The following is a 27541-nucleotide window of genomic DNA, read 5'->3' as shown; positions in this document are numbered from 1 at the left end:
TTCCTGCTTTCATAATTTTGTTTCTTCTTAGAAAACTTCTCCCAACCATTCCTTTAGGGCACTTTGATTTGACAGATTTTCCTCATCTGGAGACTTCATTACTTATTCTTCATCTCTGGGAGACATGTTTACTAGATATAGACTATTGACCTGAAAATTCTTTAATTTCATCACTCTTTGAAAAAAAAAACATATCTCTTCCTTCTGCTCTTCATGATTTTTTATTTTATTTTCCTATATTTGTGTGTACATGTATGTAATCATGTGTGCACAGGCATGTGAAGACCAGAAGTTTGATGTTGGGTGTCTTCCTCAGCTGCTTTCCATGCTTTTAGAGACTCTCTTTATGAACTTAAGAGTTCATTGTTTTAGACAGGGTAGCTAACCAAGTCCTCAGGATCTGCCTGTGTTTGCCCCAGTATAGGGATGCCATCACATCTGGCATTTCACACAGATGTTGAGGATCTGAACTCAGGTCCTTATGCTTTCAAACCAAGTGCTTTACCCACTGCTGTCTCTGCATGGGTTTTAATGGGAATCTGCCATCATCGTTTTCCTCATGTTGGGATTGTATCATTTCTTGCCCACTAATTTCAAGATTTTCCCTTTTACTTCCATTTTCATAAATTTGCTCATCATATCTTTTTGATTTTCTTTCATTTCCGTTTGTTGTTTGTCAGTACAGGGGATTCATACTAGGGCCATGAACTTGCTGGAGCAGTGTTCTTCCATTGAGCTGTATCTATAGATCCAGGCCATTTTTTTTTAAACTTTTTGCACTTTGAAACTATGTCTCACTGTATTGGTCAAGTGGACATTGAACTCACTCTGTAGTCCTTGAACTGGCACTATTCTTGCCTTAGCTTCCCATGAAGTTGGGATTGCTGGCCTGCTCCAACAGGCCCATTACTCCATGCTTTCCTGTGGATGTGGAGATCTCTTCTCTGTGGGCTTCTCTCACCTTTCTCAGCCTATAGGTTTATGTCTTTTTCAAAATGTAAGAAGTCTTTAGCCATAATTTCCTCAAGTGTTCATTACAAAGTCTTCAATTATATATGAAGAAATGGGTGAAAAGTATAAACTTTAGGGACACTCTGGGTGTTGGGGAGAGTCTGGAGGAAGAGGGAGCCGGAAGAGGCAAGACCCAGGAGTGTGATAGGTAGAGCGCAGAGGACTCTAAAGCTGGTGTGAATCAAAAATATTCTTTCCGGGCTGGAGAGATGGCGTAGTGGTTAAGCGCTTGCCTGTGAAGCCTAAGGACCCCGGTTCAAGGATCGGTTCCCCAGGTCCCAGGTTAGCCAGATGCACAAGGGGGCGCATGCGTCTGGAGTTCGTTTGCAGAGGCTGGAAGCCCTGGTGCGCCCATTCTCTCTCTCTCCCTCTATCTGTCTTTCTCTCTGTGTCTGTCGCTCTCAAATAAATAAATAAATAATTTTTTTAAAAAAGTAGATATTAAGTCATCAGCAGCTTTAACTGCATCAAAAATAAGCTGATTATTTTTAAAAATATATTCTTTCCACTACTAGGTAGGAAATTGAACATATGCCAAACCCAATTATTCTGTGCTTCCTTATGCTGTGGAATTTTCTTGAATGGGCTCATTGAGGATTGGGGATCACTGCTGAAGGGCTTTGGAGAAAGGGAAAGAGAAGTGAGGCTAGAGTCCAAAGTGGGAACCCTCCTCCTATGGTATCTGAGATAACTTTTTTTTTGAGGTAGAGTCTTGCTCTAGCCCAGACTGACCTGGAATTCACTCTGTAGTCTCAGGGTGGCCTTGAATTCATGGCAACCCTCCAACTCTGCCTCTTGAGCACTGGGATTAAAGGCATTTGAGATTATTTTTTTCTCAATTTTTATTAACATTTTCCATGATTATAAAAAATATCCCATGGTAATACCCTCCCTCCTCCCCCTACTTTCCCCTTTGAAATTCCACTCTCCATCATATTGCCTCCCCATCTCAATCATTGTACTTACATATATACAATACCAACCTATTAAGTACCCTCCTCCCTTCTTTTCTCTTCCCTTTATTTTTTTATACATGAGTTTCTTCACAATGCAGAATAAGCCCAGGAACTTCCAAGGCTGAATATGCCTCTCTGCCTAGGTGATGGTCCTTTTGTAGGCAAACCTGGAAGGCATGGGGGTATGTGAGACCCTGCCATTTCCTCTATTAGTGTTATTTGAGAGATTCTGAGCTTGCTAGCAAGGAAATGACAGTGAGGGCTCAAGTGTGGGCTCTCATTGATGTCTCACAGACTGTCACCAGGAATCCCTGGTGCCAAGAGAATGTTTGATTTTAGAATCAGTCTTTGAACAGAGATGTCCACTCCTGAGATCCACATATGGAGATAGTGAAGAGACAGGACTCTCATGGGACATGAATTTTTAGGACCAAACATTTTGGATAATCAGCTTGGAGATGAAAGAGAGTCCATATGGAGAACAAATAACTTTTGTAGCATCCATCTGGGAATGTCCAATGGCAGGTGGAGGGGCCAGATGGAATCTTGCAAATGGAGCATCTGCCAGGACCTGATATTGCCCAATGCACAGTCCTGTCCAGAGGCAGCAAGATATAGACATATTTATACCTCCTTCCTGGTCTTGAGAGCTGTGATTCCCTGACCCTGAGGATCACATGATCCTTAGGAAATCATGATACAACCTGGACAAAATGTGACAGATATGAGCTTTTATTTAAAAATATATTTTATTCCCATCTTACATTGGATTAAATTGGAGGCACCAACTTGTTTATATGGTCCCTATCAATAGATACTGCTTCCCTTTTATAATTTGACTGTACTGATCTTACTATATTTCCCAACATATAAATTATCTTCATATTAAAAATAATGAGTCATATTTCAAGATCAGATTTTTTTCTCACAAAGTTGAAATCATTGAAAGATGACACCTGGGTATAGTTTAATGCATGGCAAAATTCTTAGATGCTTCAATTGGAGAGTTCAGGCATGCTTTGAGGTAATACATGACTGGGCGAATAGGTTACTCTTTTACCAAGCTATCTCTAAATAAATAGAACCTCAAGAATAATTGATGTGCAAAATACATCTGAAATTGTGTCAATTTCTTAAACCGTGTCTGCTTCATGGAATTAAAGATTGCAAAAGAAAATGCTCAGATATTTCCTATGTTCTGGAGAGTGCAGGATATCCAAGTATTAGTGAAATTGTGGAACATTATTCATATCTTATAAAGATCAAAGCAACATAGGAATTGTTCTGGTAGGCAAGGCTTTAGAGAATTGGAGAGTAGAAAGGAACTAAGAGAGGTAGCTTAAAAATTTCAGATGATAACCACTCAGCCTGTAGTCTTTGAACTGCTTAGTTAAAAATGAGCCTTCCTGATCCAAAGCTAACAAAAGCTGAAAGGGCAAGCTTCCATCCTGAGCTTTGAGCCACACAAAGTGATCTTTAACTGACTACAACATCAAACTGGTTGTAACAGAACTCAATTATTTCTTCCTTAGTTTCCCTGGGGAGGGGGATTGTGCTGTTTATGCCCAAGGCTCTTGTGATGGTAGGCAAAAAAGTTTTCATTGCTCCTTCAATGAAAGTCTCAGTGGATGAAGACTCATGGCAACTAGTTCTTTGTTCTTTTCCTGATTTCATACTATCCTTCCTTTATGGACTAGTCTCTTGAAAACCTGCTTTAACCTTTCTTCTGGTCTCTGTTTGGTTCACTTTCTGAGAAGGTACTCTAAGGAAAGCATCCCTCATTTTAGGATACCTTAGCCAAGAACCGAGGTAATGCTCCACTTTTCTGGTATCAGAAACAGAGCTTTAATTCTAACAAGGGTCTAGGAAGATAAGACATAGTAATATGTTTTGGGAATTATAATAGATAATGCCTCTAAAACAGGGCAGTATGACAATAGTTGATTGGTTGTCACGATTGTTCTTAGACCTGTGGTATTGTTTATTGCCTTTGAGGTCATGTAACAGAAGACAGCAGAATCCAGTTCCATAATATAACTTTGTATTCCTAAAGCCAAGCTTGATTTCCCACAGTTCACCTATCTAATCACTACTCAAATGATTGAGAAGGTAACCCAATGTACTCTAACTTGCTAGAGTATATTTTGTCGTCTGTCCAAAGTCAGAGGTTTTATTGTATTTTTCTGGAAGCAGCTGCTAGAAGATGCTGAAGAGACATGGCTCTCTAGGAATGAGAGCCTCTGTCAATAGAGTGATAGTTTTGCAGACAGCAAACTCTCAATTATAGAGAAAATGAAAGTATCCCGAGGAATGTATAAATAGTACTCTGGCAATATAGCCACAATAAACAGGTTAGGAAGGAGAGGAAGGGTGGCTGCTGAGATGACGGTGATGCGCACGGCACAGAGTTGGAGCCCAGGGCCAAAGGCTGGCTCAATGGCTGCTGAGTCTGAAGGGTTTTCCTCTCCTCTCCTCCCCTTTCTGAGCTTTCTATCTCAGAATATGCTAGAAGAGAAACTATTATGCACCAAGTACAGCAGCGCATACTCCCACTGCAAATGAACTTCCAATGTGTGCACCACTTTATGTATCTGACTTTACATCAGTCCTGGGAAACTGAATCTAGGTTATTAGGCTTTGTAAGGAAGCACCTTTAAGCCTGCTGAGCCATCTCTCCAGCTCTGGGCCCAAGACTTTTATTTAACTTCGAGAGAGAAACTGGTTGGATTTGAAGTGTGGTGGCAAGCTCTGCAAAGCTGAGTAGGGGATGTGAGGAGGTGGGCCATTGCATTGCAAAGGACAGGTCTTGTGTAATGGGACTGAGGAGAGAGTTAAGAGGGAGGTACATTCCGTTTTTGCAGCACAGATGTACTCAATAGATATAGCAGGAAGTGATTCCAAAATCCCAGGCTTAGTCTGAGCATAGCCAGATGGGAGGAGGGAAGAGGAGATAGCCTTTGAACTCTTACAGTGTACATCCAAGCCTTTAACAAAGCAAGATCAGAGCCATGTACAATAGTATGGAAGTCCTGAGGAGGGCACTGTTAGAAGAATCTGTTATTGCAACTGAGTGGATTCATCCCAGGCCTTCAGAGAAGGCGCAATAGTGGTAGACTTGTATGTGTCTATAAAATATTTGGTGTGAGAGGTCACAGGAGAAAGAATGTATGATTAGACAAAATTTTAAAATTTCTGAAAGCCATCTGGACAGAGGTTCATTGAAACATCTGGAAAGATTGCTAACCCCTGATCCATAGCTTGTCTCCACTAGACAGATTTGCTTCAATGGACAAATTGAACCCACACCATCTGAACAGCCTGGGCCCCTCCTCAAACATGAGAACAGGAAGTTCACGTGGTTTATCTTATTTGTACTCTTCTGGAAAACTAGTTATTGGCATCAGATAAAGACATAAAAAGCCTTGGTGAAACAAAAAAAGGAAAAAGTATTTTATTTCACAAAATAGGGTTGCATATTTGAAAACGTCAAAGAACGAAAAGTTTTTTAAAACATGTTTTACAAAATGCACTTGAAAAGTTCAGAAAACAACAATTTAGAAAAATAAGGTGCTTAGCCAGAAAAGCTGCTTTATACAACTTTTCAAGAGGATAAATGAGTGATATTTTCTTAAATTTAAAACAAACCCTTTAGATTTCTAGTTTGTCCAGCCAATTCTTCTAGTCCAGTAATTTAGTAAATAAACGGGGTCGCTTTTGTGCAAAACCAAATGCCCAGGAATGATTTGGTAACAGTCTGTCTGAGACTAAGCAAATCTTCATCATGGGCAACCAGCTGAATGAGGGTGAGTTTTTATTTTATTTTTTAACAAATAAATCATATGCATTTGTTTGAAAAAGAGTGAAGGCTTTTTTGATACTATGTAATTTAAAGTATAAGTATGGTAGACCATTTGTGTAGAAGGAAAGCATATTTCTATCTGCATATCAAATTTACTTTTCATAGGAAAATATCTTAAAATTTGTATAGCAAAATACTTATGTTTACATATTTTATTTCTCAAAAGTTTAGCAGACAAAGAAAAAAGAAATAAAAAAATTAAGCTAATAGGCTTGTGTCTCTGGGTGAGAAAAACTTGCATCTTCTTACTAGAGTGGAGTTGGACTACTTTTTATTTATAGAACTGTTGGCTTAAATGATATTGTTAAAACATCCTACACATTTATATCTTCATTTTATTAAAAAGCCACTTCTCAAGATCAAACATTAGCTATGAATAAGATTGTTAAGAACACATGTCAAGACAATAACTCACATGGAATAAAACAGATTCTAAAATTAGAAATTTGGTCCAGGAAAAGGAAATAATAAAATTGGCCAACCCGTTCTTTGACTGTATGATACGGACAAAGCCTAGGAACACCATGTGCAGCTGCCTCCTCTGCCTCGAAGGGCTTTCAGAAGGGGGATGAAGTGGCCTGGATCGACCCGCCATGCTGGCAGCTATAGACAGCGGGCACTGGCCCCATGGGGGCAAGTGGGCTGTTCATGCACTGAAATGGTCATTGAGAGACAGGGCTGAGTAGAAGCTGGGCACCAGGCAGTGAACGGAACAACAAAAAGGCAAAAAAGACTTTAGGAAAAATACCAGGCAAGACAGAAGAAGAGAGCCTTACAAGTGGAAGCAGAGGGGGGAGAGTAATAAGAGCCACTGAACTGAGTGGTGCTCCTTGACCATTAGTCTCAGACACGTCACTGACTGTGTGTGCTGTTGTCCCCTCCCCTTCCCACACAGACCCCTTCCCCCCACCTTGCTTCCCTTTTGTGACTCACTCTGTGAGCTCTGACTGAATCCCACATGCTCCTAGGAAAGTGCCAGGATGGAATGTTAGATGATTAAAAGCAATTAGTGTTCACAACCTCCTTGTAATTCCGAAGTTCTGACAAGGCAGGCATTTAAATTGCTCCGTAGTTGTCTCTTAGCATTGGAAATTACAGAATTAAAGTACACATGACTACTTGACTATGTTTGATTAAAGGGACTATACTGTTAATAGCCATTTAAAAACCAGCAGAATATGAGTCACATTTCTGAACTAATCATTATAGTTAAGATTTTTTGATCATTGGTTCCCTCAAATGCATATATATTTTAGGAATAAGTTGGCTAATTGGGATGTTGAGAAAGTCTTCATCGGAACCTTAATACTCCACACTGCAGTATTTGATGTATTAATTTAGGACTGAAGAATTAGGAATGGTGTGAGAAAGTAATGGGCTAGGTCCCAGCGACCAGTAGGGGGCCATGCCTTTCTCAGAGTCACCTCATTATGGCTTTCACCCCATCTCTACCTGTTTTAATGAACAGCAATGAGGCACTAAGAGCCTATTAGAACATCCATGTGGGATTCTGGTTCCATACCCCTTTCCAGCCAGGCTTCAAGACAAAACAATGTCTGCTGTCCTGAGGAGTGCTTTGCAGGCAATGGCTCCCTTGTCCTGTGACCATTTTGCTACTCTGCTTGACATGACCCATACCACATTCACTCAGTGTTCTCTGCAGGGCTGACACACTTGTGTCAGGAGAAAATTCTGTTGCTACATAAATTCACAGGCACATTCACTTCAGCCTCCATGGGTGTATGTATTATTTCCTGTGTCAGACAATGTGAGACCAGGATATATTTACAGCTTCTGTTTTTATTTTATAATATCATGATGTTCCCATTTTCTTATTTCCTTGATTTGTTATTGTTTTTGAGAGAATTTGTTAAAACATACAAGAAGGAGTAATTTATTTCTACCTACATTCTTTTATTTATTTAGAGAGCTAGAGTAAGAGGCAGAGATAGATGACAGATAGATAGATGGATAGAAAGATAAATAGATAGGGCTGGAGAGATGGCTTAGTGGTTAAGCGCTTGCCTGTGAAGCCTAAGGACCCCGGTTCGAGGCTCGGTTCCCCAGGTCCCATGTTAGCCAGATGCACAAGGGGGCGCACGCGTCTGGAGTTCGTTTGCAGTGGCTGGAAGCCCTGGCGCGCCCATTCTCTCTCTCCCTCTATCTGTCTTTCTCTCTGTGTCTGTCACTCTCAAATAAAATAAATAAATAAAAATTAAAAAAAAGAAAGATAAATAGATATATAGGTAGATTATAGATAGATGATAGTTAGATGGATGGATGGATAGACCCCAGAAAGATAGATAGATAGATGATAGATAAGTGGAGAGTGAGGAAGAGAGAGAAAGGGTGTGCCAGGGATTCCTGCCACTGAAAATGAACTTCAGACCCATTCACCACCTTGTGCATTTGGCTTAGGTACAAGGGATTAGAAGCTGGGCTCTTAGGCTTTGCAAGCAAGGGCCTTTACCACTAAGCAATCTCTCTAGCCCTCTACCTACATTCTTATAATTATCTCATGTAATTATCTATAATTCATATAGCAAAGGAACAAATTCTGTTGATGATAACATCTTTATGCTCTGTGATGTTCCTTTCACAATGGACTCTGGTTGTCCCATGACATACTGACACACTTTTCTCTCCCTTAAAAGTAATACAAGGCTTCCAACATGATCTGATATGTTTTTCTAATATTATTTTCAATGCTTTTTCTTTATATTTGTTTCTGGATGAAATCCTGTATTTTTGGATTTTGAATTTTTATCATGTATATCATTCATATATCATATAAATATCATATATTCATATACATAATATCATATATCAGGTTATCAGGTATAACATTCATAATTTTTAAATTAGTATAAGTTTAGTTCTATATGTATTGTGGTTTTTGTCTTGCTGACCATTATTTTCTACTCTTTATTGCATGTAAGACAATTTTATGTTTTTTTCCTTGTGTTGTTTTTCATAGTACATACCAACCTCTGTATTTCTGTGCTAAATTTACATATTTTGTAAGGATTCATATATGTCTATCCACTTGATGTTAAGTTTCATATTTATATCTAGCTATTTATCATGAAGGGCAGGTATGCAGGGTTTTATTGTAGTATTGTAGTATGGTCCTAATGGGTTTGCCTTCATATTTATATTTATATTTGTTTACTCTGATACCTTTGAATTTCTATGAAGTATGATGTTCATATGGAAAATCATCCCAAATTTACATGATCCTTTAATAACTAGTTGTGAAATTAACATCTGATTGTTGACTTACACAAACATATTAGTCTTCCTGTGTAGTCCTTCTGGTTAAATTTTAACATACCCAGAGACTAAATAATTTTCTGACATACACAGTCACACTTTCCTTGTTTTTCTTGAAAAATGGGAAATGCTGACCAATGAAATTTATTTATTTACTTATATATTTTCTTGAAACTTCTTATCAAAGAAGTAGTACAATATTAATTAGTGTATATCTTACAACATCTTCACAATGTAATGTTAATGTGGAGTTTTCACTGGTCATCTCTGTTGTGTTGACATAATTTCCTTCTGTTAGTATGTTGAATGCTTCTTGTCAAGAAAGTGCATTTTGGGCTGGAGAGATGGCTTAGCAATTAAGGTGCTTACCTGTAAAGCCTAAGGACCCATGTTTGATTCTCCAGAACCCATATAAGCCAGATACATATGGTGGTACATGTTTCTGGAGCTCATTTGCAGTGGCTAGAGGCCCTGGAATGCCCATTCTCTCTCGCTCGCTTGCTCACTCATAAGTAAATAAAAATAAAATATGTATCAGAAAGAAAGTGCATTTTGTCAAATGCAGCTTGTACCTGCATCAGTTGAGATGATCATGTGGCTTCTTCATTCAATGTGATATATTTCACAGGTCAAACATCCTGACCTTTATTTAAAGAACACATGTGACTTGGTCAGGGTACAATTTCTGCTTTGTTTTGTATTCATTGTTGTTATTTGTTTGGTTAATAGATTTTATGTTTCAGGGAAGTTTTGGTTCATAAAAAATTAAGTAAGAGCATAAAGAATTCAAGAACAATATTAATTAATTAATTAATTTATATGTGTGTGTTGGCAGGGGGAGAAGGTATGGGTGCACCAAGGTCTCTTGCAGCTGCAAATGAATGCCTATCCAGCTTTATATGGGTGGCCTAGCAGGCTTTGCAATCAGTTGGGTTTAACACCTGAGCCACCTCCTCAGTTCCCATATATATTCTATACATCTTCTCTTGTCACCCCCACCAAACTTCCCTGTTATCTATAACCCAAACCAGAGTGTTGGATATATCAACTCATGCTCACATTAGAGTTCTCATAGTTTTGCATGCCCTGTGGGTTTGGGTACATTTTATAATTATATATTTACCATTATAGTATTCTGCAGAGTATTTTCACTGCCTTAACAATCCTCAAAGCTCAGTTTATGCACCCCTCCCTCTCTTCTCCCTGGTAACCACAGATCTTTTAACTGTCTCTGCAATTTTGCCTTTTTCAAAATGTCACCTAGTTGAAATCACACAGTATGTTGCCTTTCAGATTGGCTTGTTTTACTTAGTAATATGCACTGAAGGTTCCTCTGTGTCTTCCTGGCTTAATAGCTCATCTATATTTGGAGTTAATAATATTTCATTCTGACAATGCAATTAAAATGGGTTGATTGCTTTCATACTGTTGAATTTTAAGAGTGCAGTGTATATTTTGGATAATAGTCCTTTATCAGATGATGTCTTTTATTAATAATTTCTCCCATTATGGCTGGTCTTTTTATTCTACTAAGAGTGTCTTTCACAGAGAAGAAAAATTGAATTTTCATGAATCTCAGCTAACCAATTCTTTCATAGAGCATGTCTTCAGTATGGTATAAAAAATGGCATCAAATACAAAGAACTTTCTTTAGACTATTTTGTAGAAGTTTTATGGTCTTACATTTTGAGATGAGTTTATTGTCTGTGCATAGGTTTGATTTGTGTGCAGATGTCCAGCTACTTAGTCACACATGGTGGTTTGGTTCAGGTGTCCCTCATAAACGTAGGTGTTCTGAATTCTAGGTTCCAAGCTCATGGAGATTTGGGAATTGATGCCTCCTGGAGGCAGTTTATTGTTGGGAGTGGGCTTATGGGTGTTATAGCTAGTTTTTCCATGCCAGTGTTTGGTACACTCTCCTGCTGCTATTGTCCACCTGATGTTGGCCAGGAGGTGATGTCTACCCTCTGCTCATGCCATCATTTCCCTCTGCCATCATGGAGCTTCCCCTCTGCCATCATGGAGCTTCCCCTTCAAGGCTGTAAGCCAAAATAAACCTCTTTATTCCCACAATCTGACCTTGGTTGGGTGATTTCTACCAGCAAAGTGAACCTGACTACAACAGCATATCTGTTGAAATGAGTTTTTAAAAAAATTTCTTTTGTATTACCCTTGCCCCATTGTTAATGATCAGTATGTGTGTCTGTTTCTGGGACCTCTGTTCTGGCCTTTCAATCTATTTGTCTGTTTCACCAGAATCACTTGCAAGATTAGTGTGTTTAGAAGGCTTGAACTTGACCTTCTAAGAAGATAGCTGAAGGCAGCACCCTAAAAACTGTTATAGAAAAGCCATGCATGAACTTAAGGACAAAACCTCTAGGAGGAATGCCCAGGACTGTTCCATTTATTATTTGATTTAAAAAACCTGTTAATACTCTCCTCTTTTAAAAATGAGAATTCTTTCCGGGAGTGGTGACTCATGCCTTTAATCCCAGCACTTGGGAGGCAGAGGTAGGAGGATCAAAGTTTGAGGCCACCCTGAGATACATAGTTAATTGGAGGTCAGTCTGGAACAAAGTGAGAACCTATATCAAAAAGAAAGAAAGAAAGAAAGAAAGAAAGAAAGAAAGAAAGAAAGAAAGAAAGAAAGAGAAAAAAAGAGAGATCTAGATGTAAAGATCTGAATAAAAATTATGTTATAGTTTCAATATGAAATGTCTCTGCATAGTTTAAATGTAAATTGTCCCCCACAGGCTGATAAATAATTGGTCCCTGACTGGTGGCTTCATGTTGGGAGAATTTAGAACCTTTTGGACATGGGGCCTACCTACAGACATAAGGCCAAATGAACAGAGTTTGGGGGTCATAGTACTAACCCAAGCCTTCTTTTTTCTGCTCCACTGAAATGTAACTAACAGACTCTAAAGACTTCAGCACCATGGATGGACATCCCCTCCATGTCTTCAGTATCATTATGTACTGTATCCCTGAAGCAGTGACCCCAAATAAACCATTCCCCCCTTACCTTCCTTATGCAGGTATATGGTCACAAAAAATGAAAAAAGATAACTAATGCAAGTGTCTTCTCCATCAATTTCTGTGTCCTGTTTTTTTTTTTTTGTTTGTTTGTTTGGCTTTTGTTTGTTTGTTGCTATTGTTGCTTTTAGAGGCATTGCACAAAACAATTTCCAGGTTCCAGAAATAATTAGATGATGATGTCATAATTTTTCATTTTGTCACTACCTACTACCTATTTATAGTGGGCTTCTTTTGCTTTTCTCAATCCCTCCTCCAGTGTGAAGAAGAACAGATGGGTACCTGGGTCTTTCCTTCCACCAGGTGAATTAAAATCTGATAATCCCACATCAACTTCCAATTAAAGTTTCCTCTGCAAGCAGCATGAGCTAAGAAAACAGAATGCTCAGGTGTGATTGGAAACCGTTCCTATGATCCTCTTTTTGCTGGAGCACAAAGAGACTTTTCACCAAAATGCACTGTGAGGCCCTAGAGATCTCAGGAGTACAGTGAATAATAGGGGAGTGTCATAATAAATTTCTGTTTCTATATAGCATAGTCAGGACTACATATCTAAAGTAAAAACTTATCATAATAGTAATCTCAAGTTGAGACAATGGACTAGGGCCCTGGTAGGTTCTGAGAGATATTCTAAACTACAAAGAGACACTTGTGCCCCTCCCTTCAAATACCAGACAATCTCCTTTTTTCTTCACTTGAAAAATTGATGTGATTAATAGGGAAGCTTGAATCTGACCATCCTATAAACCCTCCTAAAACTCTTTTGTTTTTCCTTTCAAAGATGGGGGAATATTTGAGATAGAATGTTTATCTGATTTTCCTCAGACCTGGACTTGATTAAAAAACTGTCTCTATAATGGCATAACTTATAAAAATATAACATGGATCTTCTGCGATGGTCAACTTGTCAACTTGGTTAGGTTAAACTTGTCAACTTGGTTAGGTTAAAACATACCTAGGGACAGTACTATAGCACAGTTTTGGATATTGTACATGAGAGAGTGTTTCCAAAGATGAATAGCTGACAACACAGAGCTACCATCATTTTTGTGACAGGAACTGCATGATTGGAAATTGGATACATACTGGCTCATGCTCACCACCCAGGGCTGAACACCAGCTAATCAGGACTGCTTTCATTTGCATGACCAGAATTGCATTCTAGAAAACTGATTGCACAGTAGCTCACTCTACCCTCACAAGAAGGACTCTTCCAAAATGAAGACTCACCAGAGCCCATCACATACGCATGCATATCTTGGATGGACAGGCCCACTGTTCTCCTGACTGCCTTGGCAGCGTGATGAAAACTTTTTCTTTTTTTTTTCTACTCAGATCTGAAGGGCGAATTGTTTGGCCAAACTGCTTATCCCCCACCACAGAAACCACTTGACTACTATCGCGTAGCCAGAATCCATCAATTCTGCCAATGTTTGCTCCCACGTCCAGGAGCACTGGTGTTTTGTGCATGTGCGTATATTGTTACCACAGACTTCTGATGCATGAGGCACTCTGAGAACACTTGGATTCCTTGAGTTACTGTTTACGTCATTCTGTGGGGTCAGGTCCTGCTACTTTATTTTCTTTCTTGAATAAGTTGCCTTTTCTTTTCCCCTTTCTTATTGCTGTTTCCTTTGCTTTCTTTTTTCTTACTTCATATATATAGTGATTTTGTTGCTATTGTAGTTGAGAACTAGTAATTGAAAAACATAGCCAGTTCTCCCTATCTTTTCAGACTGGCCATGTCAGCAGATAGATGTCCACTAATTAGCAAGGCTTGTCTAAGCTGTGGAGTCCATCCATGCAGCAGTAGTATCCTCAGTCACTTTGTTAGTACACATCTCATTTGTGCCTGTGTTGGCTTTCATAATTTCCTGATATATGGAACTGTTGTGTAGCAAATTCCTCAGAATTGAAAGCAATAAAGAGCTATTGCCAGATTTATCAAAAGCAGCTGGGACCACTCATGAGAGACTCTCGAGACAGGGCATGTTGACATTCCTCCATAGAAAGAAGAGTATAAGAGGGCTGGAGAGATGGCTTAGCAGTTTAGCGCTTGCCTGTGAAGCCTAAGGACCCCAGTTCGAGGCTCGGTTCCCTAGGTCCCACGTTAGCCAGATGCACATGGGGGCGCATGTATCTGGAGTTCATTTGCAGTGGCTGGAGGCCCTGGCATGCCCATTCTCTCTCTCTCCCTCTATCTGTCTTTCTGTCTGTGTCTGTCACTCTCAAATAAATATATAAAAAATGGACAAAAAATATTTAAAATAAAGAAAGAAGAGTGTAAAAAAGGTTGTCAGACCTCTACCTGAGATCCCAGGAGCCTCCTGTGTCAGCTGTATGAAATGATGTATGAGGTCTCCTGCCATGGTTCATGTGGAGGGAGAGAGGTAGAGTATATAAAGTTTATAAAGGTGCAAGATAAGAGGCAGTAAGTTCCACCTTAGCAGTTATGGGGAGGTTGTCATCCACGCTGGGGTGAGACTTCTCAATATTAAGGCTGCTTTAGAGGTCTCCACTTTCCTATAAGCAGACTCTCATCCTACACTGTAAGTAACCCCAAAAAACTTGTTCATTCACCAAAAATGGTTCTGATGCAATCATGCTTTGGTCTGTCTGGGATGAATAGTCATGAGCTAGTAGTGACTTCCCTGGGAGAAATTTTCACACAGCAAAATTCATTTACTTTTGAATTTGTGAACTCCCAATGGAGTCTCAACTTGACCTCTTCTTGTGTCCTGCAATGGTCTATTGTATCACATCACTTTAAATTTATTGCTTCAGGCATCTACTACCTTTATCTAGCTTCTCTATAGCATCTAAGATAAATTTCTACTGCTTTCTACATTATTTAATCAAGCTTGCAATTTGGATTATGCTGCTCCTTCCATTCTGAGCTCTGAGTTGAGGGAAATCATAACTGAGATAGTTTGGATATAAAATGTCCCCCTGTTGTACTCAGCTCCACATTGCTGAGATGAATATCCAGCCAGACTCAGTTTATGGGGGAGAAGGATTTGTTTCATGCTTACTCAGCCCAGGGTAGCACCACCAATGGTGGAAGAAGCTGGCTCCCTTTCATAGACACAAGCAGAGACATGACCAATAACTAGTACCACAAATGCAAATTACCAGAGCTCAGACTGCTCTTCATACAACTTGCAGGGCTGGACTCGGATCTGAACCCAAATACACCTTAGGGCTGGCCTCCATGCTCAGCCTCCGATAACACAACACAATCCTCCCTTTAGGAGGATTCTACCTGCTAGGGTCTGGAGTTGCAAGCTCAATTTTAATAAAACATTTGAATCTATTGGGCCATATATGCTTCAGAACAAGGGGAGGGGTGGGGAAGAGTGAAGTAACGACACCACATTTCCAATTTTTCGTTCTTAAATGGACCTTTTCTTGATTTCCATAGTATCCCCCTTTTTTTTAACCACAGCTCCTGGAAAGCTATCGACATAGTATCACTTTGGGCTTTAAAAGGCTTCCATGAGCTTCACAATCTACCATCACTCTACTACTACTTTTTCTTTTTCAACTTAAAAAAAACATTTTATTTTTATTTAGTTATTTATTTGACAAAGGGAAGGGGGGAAGAGAATGGGCAGCCTCAAGCCACTACAAACAAACTCTAGACACACGTGTGCCACCTTTCATATCTGGCTAACATGGGTCCTAGGGAATGCAAATACCTTAACTACTAAGCCATCCCTCTAGCCCTCCTTTTATACTTTTTATTGACTATTTTCATAGATGTACAAATGTGCTTTGATCAAAATATCCTCCCCGATTACCTTCTTCTGTCTGTCTTTCTTCATATCCTATACCCTAAATCCCTTCTTCCTTCCTACTGGTCTCTCTTATTATTTTTTTAGTTAAGCAACAGTTTTTATTATATATGGACATATTTTGTATGTAAACAACACATGTTGGTACCATCCTTTCCTTGCTCCTTGCCCCTTTTCTGAAGAGACTTCCCTCCTTTGGGATGCAGATCAACCCCATGTGACGTGTGGGTCATGCATTATGTGTGTGTGGAATGGGAGGCAATGTCTCTGTGCAAAATGTCCCAAATTGTGGCTTTAAAAATCTTTCCATCCTGTCTTCCACAAAATTCCCTGAGCCATGCTGGAAGCATTTAAGTCTACTCCAGTGATAGGCTCTTAGGAGCCTCTGGATCTCTGGTTTGGTAAGTATTGAGTGTCCTCAGTGTCTTTCCCCATCACCCTTGTGCTGATATCAGATTCACGAAGAAAGCAACACTCTTGTTCATTTCAAATATGTTTTTTTGAGGTAGGGTCTCACTCTAGACAAGGCTGACCTGGAATTCACTATGTAGTCTCAGGGTGGCCTTGAACTCATGGTGATCCTCCTGCCCCTGCCTCCTGAGTGCTGGGATTAAAGGTGTGCACCACCATGCCTACCTCAACTACTATTTGTATTAAAAGATAGAGGGACACCCCAGAGAAGTCATGCAGGTGAGGAAAAGGTTAAAACGAGCTAGGATTTGAATACTTTACATTTTCTGATGTAAAGGACCATGGCTATCCATACTGCCCTGCTGGGACTGTGAACTGCTCTATTTTCTGGGCCTCTAGTGCGTGCCCTTATATTGCATGGACACATCTCTGAACAAATTTCTTAGAAGTCAGAAACTTAAGCTACTGAGGATTGAATGTGTTCCTGCTAGAGTTCAGGGCTTGAAATTAAATGGCCAGCCAGGTGTGTTTGACCATTCCTGTACTGAGTGCTTAGGACACAGAGGTAGGAGGATCACTGCGATTTTGAAGCCAGCTAGGGCTACAGCAGGAGGCCATGTCTCAAAACAAACCAAGCAAACAGAAAATCTAAATGGCTAATGAGACGGGATGAAAAGATAGGGCCCTTAAGAGGTAGGTGATCAGGTCCGAGAACTCTTCTCCCATGAGTGAGACACAAGATCTATTAAGATTCCAGTTGCCTCCTTCCATGAGAGATCCCTTTCTAGAGAATGTAACAAGATGGTGTCATTTTTAAGGGAACAGAAGCATTCACTAGACCACCAAACATGTTGGCGTCTTGATCTTGAACTGCCCATCCTCCAAAACTATGAGATAATGCATTTCTCTTCTTTCAAAACAATTTTTTTTTTCAAGGTAGGGTCTCACTCTGGCTCAGGCTGACCTGAAATTCACTCTGTAGTCTCAGGGTGGGCTCGAACTCTCAGTGACCTTCCTACCTCTGTCTCCCGAGTGCTGGGATTAAAAACAAGCGCCACCACGCCCGGCTTCTTTCAAAATTTTTAAATTCACTTATTTTTCAGAATTTTTAAAAATTATTTACTTTTTTAACAACTTCCATAATTGTAAACAATATCCCATGGTAATTTCTTCCCTCCCCCAACTTTCCCCTTTAAAATTCCACTTTCTTTTTTTTTAAAAATTTTTTTTGTTTATTTATTTATTTGACAGCAACAGACAGAGAGAGAAAGAGAGAGAGAGAGAGAATGGACACACCAGGGCTTCCAGCCACTGCAAAGGAACTCCAGACGTGTACGCCCCCTTGTGAATCTGGCTAACGTGGGTCCTGGGGAATTGAGCCTCGAACCAGGGTCCTTAGGCTTCACAGGCATGTGCTTAACCACTAAGCCATCTCTCCAGCCCTAAAACTCCACTTTCTATCATATCGCCTCCCCCTCAATCAGTCTTTATTTTGATGTCATGATCTTTTCTTCCTATTATGATGGTCATGTTTAGGTAGTGTCAGGCACTGTGAGTTCATGGATATCCAGGCCATTTTATGTCTGGAGGACCACATTGTAAGGAGTCCTACCCTTCCTTTGGCTCTTGCATTCTTTCTGCCACCTCTTCCACCATGAACCCTGAGCCATGGAAGATGTGAATGAGATATTTCAGTGCTGAGCACTTCTCTGTCACTTCTCAGCACTATGGTGCTTTCTGAGTCATCCCAAGGTCACTGCCATCTGAAAAGAGAAGGTTCTCTAACCAAAAGTGATAGTAGCATTAATATATGGGTATTAGCATTAAGAACCATGCTTATTGGTCAGTTTAGTGAGTATAGTAAATACATTTAGCCAGACAGCAGCAGATATTATACACTTAGGGCTCACGTGTATATATGTGCATGTATGGGTGTAAAGCATGTGTGGTATAGTATGTACAGATACATACCCCATGTTCATGTGTGCAGAGGCGTGAGGAGGTCATAAGGTATCCTCTTATTACTCATCTATGTATATCCTTGAGATAGGGTCTCTCCTTCAATCTGGAGCTGCTATCCATCAGCAAGCCTCAGTAATTCCTCTGCCCCTGTTCCAGGCTTGGGATTTTATATGGGTTCTGGGGAATCGAACTTTATAGTGTCCAGCAGGCCCTAGTGCTTAAAGGGCAAGCACTCTTAACTTCTGAGCCATCCACCCAGCTCTAAATTTCTCTTCTTTATAATTTTTCTCAATGTATGGTACTTGCTGTAGCCACATTAAAAAAAAAAAAATAGGTCAGGTGCAAAGCTGCCATGCGTGGATGGTGCAATTTTATGGCCAAAGAGAGAAGGGGGTGGTGTGCAAGTAACCTGGCTGCTTGCTGATTTTTTGTCACGTGGTACATGTGTGGACAGGCAGCACAAGAACCTGCCAGAGAAAAGCGGAGAAAGGAATATTTCTGCCTACTCATTTCTGTCTCCTCATAAGGTACACTTTCCCTGTGTAGTATCATTTTCTTAAAATTTTTTTTAGTTTTATTTATTTGAGAGTGACTGACAGAAAGAGAAAGAGGGAGAGAGAGAGAGAGAGAGAGAGAGAGAGAGAGAGAGAGAGAGAGAGTTAGTGAGAATGGGGGTGCCAAGGCTTCCAGCCACTGCAAATGAACTCCAGACGTGAGCTCCCCCTTGTGCATCTGGCTAACATGGGTCCTGGGGAATCAAGCCTCAAACTGGGGTCCTTAGGCTTCACAAGCAAGCACTTAACTGCTAAGCAATCTCTCCAGCCCTGTAGTATCATTTTTGCTAACACAATTTTAGAAAGTTCACAAATTCAGATAGAAGGCACTTTCATAATTGCCAAGAACCAGAGTTCTCTTCCCATGAAACAGGAGCCTCGCTGGAGATCTGGAACATGGTCATAGTCTTGAATTTTACAGAGCTGCCAGGGCTGCTGCATTGTATACTACTGTGAGCTCACTAAAGGCAACCAAGAGAGCCTTGTTCTCACCCAAAACCTGCTGGGTAAGAAGCTACAAAAATGGAAAAACAAAGCACATGTTCTCTGTTATAAAGAGACAGCATGAGTAGATGAGCTGACGCAGTGCTGGTGACAGAAGAGATATTTTAAATTTTAAAGAAAGACATGTGTGCCCCTATTGTCAAGTAACTGATTATCACATTTTTTTCTATCTTGCAAAATGAATGTTTAGCAGGTACACAGGAGTAGGAGCTTGAAGCTGGCCAACAAAGGAAAGACACTGAAGGCCTGTGTGCTACACCAGCCAAGGAACCCAAAGCCCCTGCTTTACCCTATCAGAGGAATGGACCTGAGCACAAATAACTTGGTAAGGCTCAGAATCGGCAAGCATTTATTTTTATTACCATTATTGTTTTTAGTTTTCCAAGGTAAGCTCTAACTCTAGCTCAGGCTGACCTGGAATTCACTATGGAGTCTCAGGGTGGTCTTGAACTAATGGTGATCCATACCTACCTCTGCATCCCAAGTGCTGGGATTAAAGGCGTGCACCACCACGCCCAACTTGGCAGGCATTTCTCCATCAAGTATTCCATTAAAACCCTTGAGACTCTTTGGAAAAATGGGGGATCTGTTAAGATCTATCCTATTGTCCTCGGGCTTAGACTCGAATGAAAAAGATGTTTCCCCTCACCACCACCGCCAATATCTCACAGTTTTAGCTGAAGCGTAACAGAGCCTCTAGATTCTGGCAATGAATAGTCCTAGCTTAGTAAATGAACCTGACCCAGTTTAGCACTTTTCCAGTCTGGGTTGCTATGACTGTTCCTGGCCTTCTTGGGGATAGAATTAAAGTGTGTCTCGTGACATCAGCTCTCTTTATATTAGATAATGATCAAATATACAGCCAAAGAGAACTGGGCACATTGGAATCTCACTTTTGCAAAGCTTAGTGGAAATAGCGATACAGCAAACCAAGTTCCCAGTTGCAATTACTAGAGAACTGGCCTTGGGGAGGCAGCCTAAGGTTCATAATGATTTCCTTAGAATATCATCCCAAAGAATTGAACAAGGAGCAGAGAAAGGAGAACAGAGATTTTAACAAAGTAGAAGGCATGTACACCTGTGATGGAGGACAGAGAAGGGCAGTATGTGACCTATAGTACCAGAGCACATTCTGACATCAAACTGTGGAAAGGAATCTGCATATACACATGGTAAAGAGCGCAGCATGTGCACATGGCTAAATGTGTGCTTCCTCTGAGCTAACCCCTAGCCTAGATGTTGCCCAAATGGTGGTTTGAGAGGAATGTGAGACAGTGTGAGACTCAGTGGTCCTGGAAGTATGCCAACTCCTGCTACTCAGAGTTTGTTAATGAGGAAAGAGTGCAAGAATCAATAAAGAGAGAATCATCAATACCACAGATCTCAAAGGGACCACCTGACCAGAGGGACAAGACTAAACTTTGAAATAATTAATTGCCTTTGTTATCATTCCCAGTGTGGTATGTGAACCAGGGATAGCTGGAAGAAGACAGATCATTTAGGACTTCATTTCTCTCGCTTCTCAGATTGCAGGCTCTCTAAATAAACCTCAGTTTAAAAAGTCAATTCTTGCCTCTGCTCATTGGCATCCATAGTGACAGGCAACATGGATTCTGGTAGTTGTGATGAATAGGAGATAGAACCTGGCTAGGCAGCTTAGAGTAAGTAGATCCCCAATGAACAGTGTTGTCTGGACTCAAAGTGGGAAATGTCACTGAGCCTGCTAGTACCTGAGTTTTTCCATCTTTCTTTCTTCCCTTAAAAGTTATACCCTCTAGGAAATATTTCTAGGAGGTTAAGCTTGCATCCTTCCTATAGAACTAATATTTCTGGGAATATTGCCCCTTTCATAGGAACCCTGGCCCCTACCTAAGACTTCTGGGAACATTGCCCCTTTTCTAGGAATCCTACCTAGAAACCTGCTAAACCTTGTCTTTTTCTCCTAAAGCAATTCCCCTTTCCAGAAAAAAAAAAAAAAATCAACCCAAGTTATCTGAGTGAATTGTCCTCCTCCTTGGGTCCTCCTTGCTGTCCGACAGAAGTCCCTCTATTTTATCAAGCTCTGATAAACTCCTAAGTTCTGTACTTAACCATCTTGTGCTCTGTGAGTTTCACTCATCAAAATCATAAGACAAGCATCCCAAAAGGCCAGTGTTTAAATTAAATCTTGGTGGTGACCATTGAGTGTCGGGTGCTTCAGCTTCTCAATTAGTGTCCACTAAAGACCCAAGATAAGGCTCCAACACTGTCAAGGACACCTAAAAATTCCTACACCACTTTGGTCACCTACTCTTAGTGACCATGGCAGCATGGCTTTGAGACTCTCTTGTAAGTCACTGAGTTGGCTCAAAGGATCTGAAAGCTGGCCATGACTGGAAAGCCCTGAAGTTAGTTACAGAGAACCCAAATGGCCACCTAGAAATTTCACTTGGGGACTTTTCCTTTCCCACCTTGGCATTTTCTGTGGCCTTCACACAACATGTTGAATCATACTTTTGATCTTGTTCCTCAGGTTAAGTCTTGTCTGGTTTGTGCTTGAAAAGTACTTTCTGTTTTGGGTTTCCTTTGCAGGGAAGAAAGAAATTTTGCCTCTCATTTAAATGTACCTTTCTATTCTGCTTTGCTCTGTCCCTTTGTTCAATCTGCTTTATGTCTGAACTCTGACTGTTAGAATGGGGCAAAATGGTCCTGCTATGGTTATGATTAAATGGAAAAGAAACATGGCATATGTGGTGGTTCAAATGAAATGTTCTTCATTTCCCAAAAATGTGTTTTGAATAGCTTGTCTCCTGCTGGCAGTAATTTGGGAATTGTGGGGCCTTAGGGAGGTGGACCTTGCTGGAGGAGGCGTGTTCCTGAGGATGGGCTTTGGTATTAATATAGCCCAGCTCCAAGCCCAAGCCTAGTACTTAGACTATTTCCTTCCTGCTGCTGTGCAGATGTGGTGCCTGCCTACCTCACTTTTATGACTTCTTCCTAGCTTATGTAACAAGAAGTAATGCCCTATATCTGCCCGTGTCATATTGAAGCACAAAAGGCTTTGGATAACCAAAAAGGTACTGAGCAAAAGGAACACTTCTGGTGGTATCACCATCGCATATTTCAATATATACTATAATGTCATAGTAATAGAAACAGCATAGTACTGTCCCCAAATCAGGCACATGGATCAATGGAATAAAAACCCAGGTATGAGTTCAAGTTACTACAGCTACCCGATTTTTGACAAAGGGGTAAAAAAATGCTCACTGGAGAAAAGACAGCATCCTCAACAAATGGTGCTGGAGAGAGTAGCTAGCCACATGTCAGTCTACAAAGGTACACTTTCTTTTTTTTTTAAAAAAAAAGTTGTTTATTACTTATTTATTTATTTATTTGAGAGTGACGGGGGGGGGAGAGAGAGAAGGAGAGAGAGAGAGAGAAAGTGAGAGAATGGGTGCACCAGGGCCTCCTGCCACTGCAAATGAACTCCAGATGCATGTGCCCCCCTTGTGCATCTGGCTAACGTGTGTTCTGGGGAATTGAGCCTCAATCCTGGGTCCTTAGGTTTCACAGGCAAGCACTTAACCACTAAGCCATCTCTCCAGCCCAACAAAGGTACACTTTCTAACTAAACTGACAAAGCAATATTTTTGAGATGCCAAGGTTTCCCCCACAGGACTGACAAAAGTAAAACTATTCTATATTCTTCTTTCTCTCTCACAAACAAATAAATAAATATAACAATAAAATGAACTGGAGGGATAGCTTTGTGGTAAACACACTTGCCTGTGAAGGCTTAGGACTCAGGTATGATTACCTACAACCCATATAAGCCAGATACACAAGATGCTGCATGCATCTGGAGGTCCTTTATAGTGGCTGAAGGCCTTGGCACACTATGCTCTCTCTCTTCCTCTTTATCCCTCTCTCTCTCCCCCACCCTCTCTATTTACCACTCTCTCTCCTAAATAAATATAAATAAAAAGTAAAACTAAAAAAAAAATCCATTCCAAGTAGTCCTTACATCACATTCACTCTTTCTGTAAATCTTAGTTGCTTAAAATTGCCACAAAAGGCCTTATTAGCACTAACTCCTTGATGTCCATCACTTACCCTCCACCATGGTATCAGACAAATCTCATCTCTGTGATAAGGACCGACAAAGTCAAACCATCAGATGGTTAATCAGTCGTGTCTTCAGAGATTATTGTTCACAGACAAGGAAGGAAATTGTCACAATTGGAATAAAGTCCCACTGGGTATGGTGACACCTGCCGGATCTAAGAAAGCAGAAATAGGAGGATCACACATTTGAGAACAGCCTGGGAAACATAATGAGACCTGTCTCAAAGCCAGCAACAAAAATGGACTCATTTTTGCCAACCATTCCCAAAGAAACTAAGGCCAAGAGGTTATGGATGATGGAGCAATAATTCTTTCATATGGTTACTTGACACTGAATGTATTCTATCTTTGGCTCTTAAGTTGTCTTTTCTTACCTCCTGGATCCTCAGCAGTATAGGCCTGAGGAACTCCTTCCTAGTTTTCCTTTTAAGAATCATTTTCAACATTCTTGTCTACTATTGCATAGGGTGTAGTCTGATGTACACAGCTTTATGCCAAAAAGCTTCCTTACTGGTAAGAAGTCATGCTTGCAATCAATTAGAGACATGGTAACAGGATGCCAGTTTCTCATGTGATGTAGATCTTATGGATACAAGAGTTACTACTGACAGCAGGTAGTGATAGGGAACAAATGGGGCACTTTATAATCTATATTATCTGAGCATATGTATACATAATATTGTAAGAAAGAATCTGCATGTACATTGTAAACACCCCAGCCCAGATTTTCTACAAATGTTCTGTTCCTTTTGAGTTAACATTTGATCTAGATGTAACCTGGATGGCAACTTGGGAGGAACTCATGCTCACTGGCCTTGCGAACATGCCAGCTCCTGCCACACAGAGAGAGATGTTGATGTGGGAAAAGTTCAGGGGCCAACAGCCTGAATCGCAGAAACAAGAGTGGACACTTGATCAAAGGGAAAAGACTAAACTTGAAAATGACTAATTGTCCCTACTCTGGTTCCCTTAAAAGAATGTGAACGGGAGACAGCTCAGGGAAGTCAGATCTCAAGAATAGCCACCTTCTCTTCCTACCCACTCTTTCCTTGTCTTATCCCACAGTGCCTGCATGGACCAGCACACCCGACTCTCATCACTGCCATTTTGACACAAGGTAGAAAGGATAAACTAAGAGCACAGGGAAAGGAACCCATTGCCCAAGAATTTGGTTTAAGTCTCTTATTGGCTAAGAGTCAAGAACTTTTTTTAAAAAAATATTTTATTTATTTATTTGAGAGCGACAGACACAGAGAGAAAGACAGATAGAGGGAGAGAGAGAGAATGGGCGTGCCAGGGCTTCTAGCCACTGCAAACAAACTCCAGACGCGTGTGCCCCCTTGTGCATCTGGCTAATGTGGGACCTGGGGAACCGAGCCTCGAACCGGGGTCCTCAGGCTTCACAGGCAAGCGCTTAACTGCTAAGCCATCTCTCCAGCCCAGAGTCAAGAACTTTTAAAAATTTTATTTATTTATTTATTTGAGAGTGACAGACAGAGAGAGAGAGAGAGAGAGAGAGAGAGAGAGAGAGAGAGAGAGAATGGGTGTGCCAGGGTGTCCAGCCACTGCAAATGAACTCCAGATGTGTGCACCACCTTGTGCATCTGGCTAACGTAGGTCCTGGGGAGTGGAGCCTTGAACCAGGGTCCTTAGGCTTCACAGGCAAGTGCTTAACCACTAAGCAACCTCTCCAGTCCAAGAGTCAAGAATTTTAATACAACTAATGGAAAATCACCATAAAGACTGCTTGCATAGAGATACTATTTATTTTAATAGAGATATTTCAAATGTGATCTTTAAGTTCAGCCTCATTTCTTTCTAATCTGTAAATCTGTGATTTTTTTTTTCCCCAGAATCTCATAAATAAACTTAGGAGACATGTTACAGTGAAAACAAATGCTTTGCTCCCTGATGACCTATGTGTAGTGGAAATTGCTTTGGCTTTTTTGACCTATTTTAAACTTATCAGTCTGTATTGTACACATAAAAAAAGAAACAGAAAACCTTGGGATTTCATTTAGTAAAGAGTTCTTTAGGATAATATGAATATACATAATCTTTTATACCCTTTAAATAATATAACTTCAGAAGTCAGACACCTGATTACTTCAACCTGGTGTGGTAGAGCTCACTTGGGAGTTGGAGTCAGGAGGATCATGAATTGAAAGATAGTCTTGGCTAGAACCTGCAGCAAAACAAAAACAAAAAGTGACACATTTGATTCTCTCTTAAGAAGAGCACACCCACTTCAGGGTGAGTACTAAAGCTCTTCTCTTACGTCTCTGTCCCCTTGTCTCAACTCATGCTTGAATCTATTGAAATCTTTTCCTAATAAACTCCAATTTTGCTTCCTGCTTACAGATTCTGAATCCAAGCTACCACTGAGGAGAGGTCTCAAATGAACTCATCAAGCTGCTACAGCCAGAAGCTTTGAGCTCTGTCTCCTGCTGCTGCAGACAATGTTAACTCACACAGCACAGTAAACTCGGTTTATCTCCTAATTCAAGGTCCAAGCTGACCTTCGCAGATGAGATTTACTACCTTCTCTTCATCCAGCCCATTTTGTTCTTTGCCTGGAGAGGGGATTTACCAAAGATTTATTGTTTGGTTTATGGTAGATATTGTTACAGATGGCTCCATTAAGTTTTATTTTATTTTATTTATTTTTTAGTTTTTCCCTGTAAGCCTTCATAGCATGTATCCCTAGGCACATTATATTATAGGTAAAAGAAAGTTAAAGAAGTTAAGTTTCCAACCCAGGACTTTAGTGTCAGCTGCTACTGCTGGGGTGCTCAGACCTGCAGGGAAGGTGTAGGGAAGAGGGGTTCCTGCCCTGAAGGAGGCTGGGAAACTTAGCCAAGGACCAGAAAAAAACAGAAATCTGTTCAAAGCAGTTCAAACATCAGTAATTCTCATTGCCACAAAGTCATGTTGGAGCTCAAACAGCTCGTCTGTGGATCTGTAGGTTGTTCTGCTTGTCCATGGTGGTAGTGTCCTATGACCATCAGGTGAATCTGGTAGGCAGGGTTTCTCAGCTGTGCAGGGCTTTGCCCAGGACAACCGGGTGAAAGGACCCTGGTCCTTATTAATGCTCATGCTCCAACAGTCCCATCTTGTTCTCATGGTGGAGTAGAGGCATTCAGGTGGTGCACCATTACTTCTGTCACATCCTACTGACCTCAGATCATTACAGAAAAACCCAGATTTGGAGGGGAGTGGTTATAACCCAATGGGAGGAGCTATAGAGGGCACAGATGCAGGGAGGATTGGACACTTGACCACCTTGCTATCAATCTTCCAGGGATTCCAGTGACGGGACTTACAGGCTGTCAGGGGAAATGTCAGGAACTGGACACACCAGTCTTCTCACCCTTTTCCGCTGTCTCAGGGAGATGCTGTGGACTCCATTTCTGTGTGCTCATAGTGTCTACTGTGTCCACATCTCTTGCCTACCTTCCTCCAAAGGCCCAATGTTTGTTTCTGGTTCCTGTTAGGCTTGTGCTCACCTATGTTTCTCTCTACTCTGGTCCCTGAAATGTTAGCTCCACACAAAGATGACCACACAGGCCACTAGACTTGAGTGCTCTAGTGGTTTGTACACCCTTCCTAGTTGTATTAGGATTCTCCAGAGAAACAGAGCCAATAGACTGTCTACATGCAGAAGAAAGACTCTTCCCTTTCTCTGACCTTTTATTCTACTCAGGCCTAAACAGATTGAGTAAGATACATATACACTGGGGATATTAATCTGTTCTTCTTAGTCTACTAAGTTAAAAGGTTACACTTGTCACAAAATGCCACTCTAGGAGCATTCATATGACATCTAAAATTCTCATGGCTCTTTCAATCAGGCTGACCCATAAAGTTCATGGTTTGATATTTCACATGAAGCCAAATGTTTTGCTATTCCACTGGTTTTTTTAGGAGTGGAAAGAAGCAGGAAATGGAAGATGAGTGGTCAAGATCCCATTCCAGACAAGGAGATACGAGCCTGGATGTGCATGCTGTGTCCAGGCTGTCACACAATCTGTATGCAACACCAGGTTGCTCCCACAGCCATGCACTTTTTTCTAA

Source organism: Jaculus jaculus, chromosome 8, assembly GCF_020740685.1.
Source record: "Jaculus jaculus isolate mJacJac1 chromosome 8, mJacJac1.mat.Y.cur, whole genome shotgun sequence".
NCBI lineage: Eukaryota > Metazoa > Chordata > Mammalia > Rodentia > Dipodidae > Jaculus > Jaculus jaculus.
Note: the sequence above shows the minus strand (reverse complement) of the source record.